Below are 6,249 nucleotides of genomic sequence, written 5' to 3' on the forward strand. Positions count from 1 at the left end.
AAAGCCCCCCAACCTATACCAAAACCTTTAAAAAAAAAAAAAAAAAAAAAAAAGAGTGGAAGGCAAAGAGTAAGACCCAAAATTCTCATTTATAGTGCTAAGGGAAAACAGTGTAATGATACTTGTTAAAGCACAGTAAGGCAGATGTATGCACGACCACTACAATAGGTATCCAGACCCTGCAATATAGAGTCTTGCATTGGGAAAGAGATTGAGCACACAGCAAGTGGGAATTTGTAGCTGAGGAGCAGAATGGGGGTTGATGGATGGAAAAATTACTAAGAGGAAAAGTCAGGAGCAACAAGGGATTCTGGCTAAGCCCTCTGACAGTATTCTTGCTGAAGATAGGCCATGGTAATCCAACATCAGTTAGGGGTGGTAGAGGATGAGGAATCTGAGCAGATATCAAGGATGATCAGATATCAAAGAGTAGAGCAGTTTTTACTCAACTGACTCAGCATGGTTTTTTGCTAAAGCCAAGTTTTATAAGGACATGCACAGATGGGACTAGGAGAAGGTTCAGGAGCCCAATTAAAGTTTGGTGAAGCAAAGGATCTTTTTCAAGAGTCAACTAAGTAGAAAGAAGAAGAGTATTCCAGGTAAAACTACCAGGAAGAAGAACTAAAGGTGGGAAATATGGAGCCAGAAGGTGTAAATCCAAAATGTTCACAGAGCCAGACAAATAGCATAAGTGAATGAGAAAGAAAAGCAGCCTTATTTAAGGAGGCTATCCAATCTATTGGGGGCCCTGCCACTCAGCGCCCAATTGGAAGGAAGACTCAAGGGAAGGAGAAAAAGGCTGGGCTAGGGAGGACATGTGATCACCTCCCAAGGGAGGCAAATCCCAGTCCAGGGTATTTCCCACTCTCCTGCCTTGTGCCTTTGAAGGTGTAGCTCTACCCTAAAGCTGAGGGGGTGGAGCTAACCAAAGCTAAGTTGGAAGCATCAGAAAAACACCAGAGGTGGGTTAATACCATGGCTGTGGACACTTACCAGGCACAAATCAATACAAGTACCCATGCAGTCAGAGCCTTCCTCCTGCACATATTTTTCTTTTAAATACAATTAGAGAGAGAAGCACAGCCTCAGAGTGGTCATTCCTAGAACTGTAAATCCTTATATTCTAAGTCAAATTAAGTGTCCTTCTAGAGCTACTTATTATGTAACAAAACGATGCACACGGGCTTGGGGTTCCAATTGGTTTGGTTTGGTTTGCCTGATTGCAATCAGATTAATATTGACATATTGGAAAAATGAGGAAGAAACCCTAATTTATTTCTTTCTTGCTTTTACAATAGTGCAGACAGAGAAGAACCAGGCAAGGAGTTTGGACAAAGAGAATACTTTGAAAAAAAATATTTAAATTAATGTGTCTGGCCTTTTAGAAATAAATTAGGCTAAACAGTTTTGAGTTACCCTTTTTTGAAAGCTCCATAGGAGTTAGCATTAATGAATTTAGGGGGAGTGAGCAGACAGGGGTGGTATATAACACTAAGTTTAAATTTTTAGTCTAGACACTTTGAGAAACTTCTGAAAAATCTATAACAGCCTCCTGTTCCCAGAGAGAGGTCAGGGTATCTATAAAGACCTGGGGAGCCCACTTTACAATTAGAGCCCTTGAAGAAAATTTCTCTCCTCTTCCTATCTTGAAACACATCTCTTGGTGTTATTTTATTCTATTCTGAGGCCTGAGAAGAATCCTGACTGCTAATTCGCAGCTCTAGCTCTTTGAAGTGCCATTGATATTCCAAACTTGGGGAGCCTCCCGCATCATAATGGAATCTTCAACCCAACCCGGGCCACACTACAAATAAACTTGCTCCAGCGATGCTGTGAGCAGGCCCTGCGCACCAATGCCAGCCGACCTCTGAGAAAGGAGCTCAAGCAGCATAAGCTTTGCAAAGGAAAATAAAATCCTCAGCATGGAGCCTCAAACAAGAAAAACAGTGAGATATTTAAACCTGACCATTTCTTTTTAAAGACTTGGGTGTTCTTCAGAAAGGGAATTTCCCTCCCGGCTCAGAAGGGCCCAAAGTGTTACTCATGTTATTTACAGAGCTTTGAAGTTGCCTCCAAAGTTTGAGTTCAGCTGTGAGGAATGTGAGGGTCAAATCATTTTCCCTTTCTGATGAAGGCAGGCTGTGAATTTAATACCACAATTTATTCAAAACAAGGAAATATACTGAGACACTCTTCACTATTAATGCACAACAGTAGACAACTGGAACTGTATCAGACCCCAGAGTTTATATGGTTTGGCCAACAATGGCGATACATTTAATAAGCCTTTCGGTTTATCCATTTCTACCAGCTTCAGCACCTGTAAAATGCAAGACACTTTGCTTCTAATAATAGGAATCTATTTAATTTATTTAAACAATGTTAGAGTCATCATTTTCTAAAAGTAAAATAATTAAGGATATATTCCTATAGTATGTGTATATTTTATGAAAACTGGAGGTTAAATAGCACATCTGGGGCATCTGGCTTTTCCTGGGAACCCTCCAGGTGACCTCGTCTTTTAAAAGTGGCCTTTCGAGCTTTATTATCTTAACAAGAACCCCCAGTTATAGAGCTGCTTTCTTTATGGAGCTTGAAGAGCTTTGTTGACCTTGGAATGCCCTTCATGCATAAGAGGATGCTCTCTCTGCCCTACAGAGCTGGTGAGACATTCACAGGCCAGAGACTATAAGGTTCTGCTCCAGGCAGTCAGTGCTGAGTGTACATCCAAAACTGTCCTCTCAGATGGAATAATATTTTAGTCTAGGACACCCAGTAGGGTGTTGCCACCACACACTTGGAAGGCTACAACCCATCCAACATTCTGAGTCACTTCTATGCTCTGCCACTTACTGGCTGGCAACCTTAACCATATTACTTAAACCCCTGTAACTTTCCCAATCTGTAAAATGGGACTAATAATGCCTACCTCACACATCTGTTGTGTAACACTGTTGCTCTTCTGTGTTTGCCTAACTGTCGCCTACTCATTTGTATATACCTGAGTTGACATTTGGGTTGAATAAATACTGAATGACCTGACCTTGTGTTCATAGTTTTTCTTAGATTATTTTATTTAAATCTTACTATAACCACCTGGGCTAAGTACAATTATTACTAAGAACAGTAAAGTCATTTGACTGACTTGATGAATTAGTAGGTTGTTAGAAAAGTCATGATGCAGTTTTTCATAGAAAAAGAAAAAATATGCCAAGACTTTTCCAACAACCCAATAGTTGGGACTGGAGTTCAAGGCAAAACACACTATCTCTAAAGCTTGGGCCTGGAACCTCCCTGAGCATGCCAGGTACACACACACACATGAGCCTGTGATCTGGGTTATTTTAGACTGGGGTAGATCATAGCATGGAGACTCAGTTGAGATATCTATCTCTCTGTCTTTTTCTCTTTCTCTCTATCTCACATTGAGGAAATAAATAAAGCTAAAAAAAAAAAAAAGAACCCAAGAATGCCAAAGAGACAACTGGAAAATATTTGTGTATTTGTGTGTGTCACTAGTTCCCAATAGTTTTTATTCAGCCACACTCCAGGAGATTTTAATAAACTGTCAATTAACAGAATATTAAAATTATGTTTTGGTTATTAGTTTGGATATAAATATGTCACTCCAAAACTCATGTGCTGAAATTTGGAGAACCATTGTAACAGTATTAGGAGGATGGAAACTCAATCCAACTGTGGGATTTAGAGTGGAAAGAGAGGTTATCAGGATTTTATGTAAAGTCACCTACGAATCCTGGTGGCCTTATAAGGGGAAGCAATGAGATCATAGCAGAGACACAAGACACATACAAAAAGCAAGAAGACCCTCAACAAAAGATCCCACCAGCAAGAAGAACCCTCCACCACTACCAGATACAGCCACATGACCTTGGACCTCCAAAACCATGAGCTAAATAAACCTTTATTCTTTTTTCTCTTTTTTTAAGATCTGATCTTACTTGTTTCTCTTATAGAGCCTCATTTTTAGCTGGATTCTCATTTTAGCTGGATTCAGACTTAGAAGTAGAGAGGACAACCCTGCGTCTCTTGAAAATCTGTTGTTGGCATTTTTCTTTAGCTTCCTTCATTCTCTTGCCCAAAGTTCTGCTGCCTCTTCCTTATTTTTCTTAGTATGTTGTTTCTTGAGAGCAATATGCCTGCATTTGTGTTGCAGGACACATGGAGTCACAAGATGCTGAACCTTAGGTGCTTTGGTCCTGGGTTTCTTACCTTCTTTATTTAAGGGCTTCCTTACAACATATTGGCGGACATCATACTCTTTAGAGAGACAGAAAAGTTTTCAGATTCTGCTAGCTCTCTTAGGACCTACGTGATGACACATCATGGTATCAGTCAGTCCTGAAATATCCTGCTTTCCTTTTTTTACAATAACCAAGTTGAGGGAACCAGCAGTTAGCGTAATGGCTATGTCGCTGGACTCCCACGTAGTCGACCACGGTTCGTGTCCCGGACCCGGTGGCTTAAAACTCACGCCAGGCGCGTGTGCGTGCGTGCCCAAGATCCCGAGAGGAGAATGGAGGAGAAGGGATTGCGACGTGACCATCTCCCCTGGGGGGTGATTTCTCGCTTTCTGTCTCTATGTCTCTCTCTGTCTGGCGAGCGCATGCGCCCTACAGTGAAAATCTCTAAAAAAAAAAAAAAAACCAAGTTGAGAATGCTCAGATCAGCATCCACAATGCAACCCTGAACAGATTTGTGCTTTCTTTCTCCAGTTCTCCTTGGTCTGTAACAGGAATGTTTCTTCCTCAGTAGCAGGTGGACATGGCTGTGGGTCAAGATGCCCTGCTTCATGGAGAAACCTTGTTTGTTGTTTCCACTGCTGATTCAGACTACATAACCCTTCCATTCTTCCCCCAAGTGCATCAGCAGCAACTTCTGTGGCCATACACTTCTCATAAAAAGTACTAAGTTTGCGTTCATTGTCCACTTCGATGAGTTTCTCACAGCCAGTGGCAGGGAAGGAGATATTCAGCTTCATCTTGGAGCAGCTGATCTCCTCCAAGGCACCACAAAAAAGAGAAATAAACCTTTATTCTTATAATTCATCCCGCTTTGTGTATGTGATTAGTAAGCAACAGAGAATGGACTAAAATAGTGTACATCAGGATTTTAAACAAGGAGAAATGTCACTATAGTGAAAATTCTTTTTCATCTTATTTACTGAACAAATTTTTCAGTATTTTTACTTATAGAAATAGAAACTAGCAGTAGAAATGATACCAACTCTTGTCTCATTCCAGCAATACTGAAACACGCACAATTCAATTGAACTAAAATTTAATTAAACTAATAAAAATATAGTCCCAGCCATTGTATGAAATGCATTTTCAGTAAAAGCATGTGTTTTAAAATTATTTACCAAGCTGTATATTTATGTTATTGTGACTAGTTGTGTGCTATTAATAGTCATAAAAGTAATTCAGTTAATAATGTTTTAACATTTATAGCTTGATGGCTGGAAGAGAAAATTTAATTAAAATGTCAATGTATATACATATTTTGCAGCAGAGAATTATGATATGGTGGTCTATAGACTTTCACACATAAAATGTATTACATAAAGATAAAATTCCTTGGGGAAAGTGGAATGGAAAATGACTTCAAGAGAAAAATAAATGAATGATGTCAATGTTCAGCCTGTAAAAGGTGACTTTGTTTATATATTTTTAAAGTGGTGATGGTTGATATCCAATCAGTATTTAGATTCCATTGGATGTTCTTTAAAGAATGATGTAACAATTTTATTCAAAAGTTCTATATTTATAATACTTTATCTAAAAGGTCAGTACTTACAGTATGGTGAAAATCCATCCTTTATCACTTCAACTTCTCTTTATACTTAAAATGTATAAGGGGATAGATACTAAGTTTTTCAAAATTCTCTTAAGGAGTATATGTGAGCAAATGTTGAAGACTGCTTAATATATAAAACAGAAAAAGAACCAGCACTCATATTCCTCATCTGGCAACTGCATAGCAGCTGCTTACTAAAGGTATGTTAAATGAATGAATCTGAAGCCCTTTGTTATTAAAAATTACCCTTTGAATGTTAGAGTTGGTGATACAACATGGTCACACTCTGTGCCTACATAGGTCATTATGAGAAACTGATTAGATTTTATTTAAGACTGAAATACTAGCACAAACCCTAGCCCTGTCATGGTGTTCATTATTTTAATATCCTAACAGCTTTCAAAAATACCCTGACTCTGACTTCAAACTGTG

General features: G+C 39.0%; 1 pseudogene; it reads right to left on the bottom strand.

The window, feature by feature from the left end:
- Window positions 1-4,004: 4,004 nt before the first annotated feature.
- LOC102495860 (40S ribosomal protein S6-like) lies at window positions 4,005-5,002 on the bottom strand (annotated as a pseudogene).
- Between the last annotated feature and the right edge of the window lie 1,247 nt (window positions 5,003-6,249).

The sequence above is a fragment of the Tupaia chinensis genome, unplaced genomic scaffold, assembly GCF_000334495.1.
Source record: "Tupaia chinensis unplaced genomic scaffold, TupChi_1.0 Scaffold000318_1, whole genome shotgun sequence".
Lineage (NCBI taxonomy): Eukaryota > Metazoa > Chordata > Mammalia > Scandentia > Tupaiidae > Tupaia > Tupaia belangeri.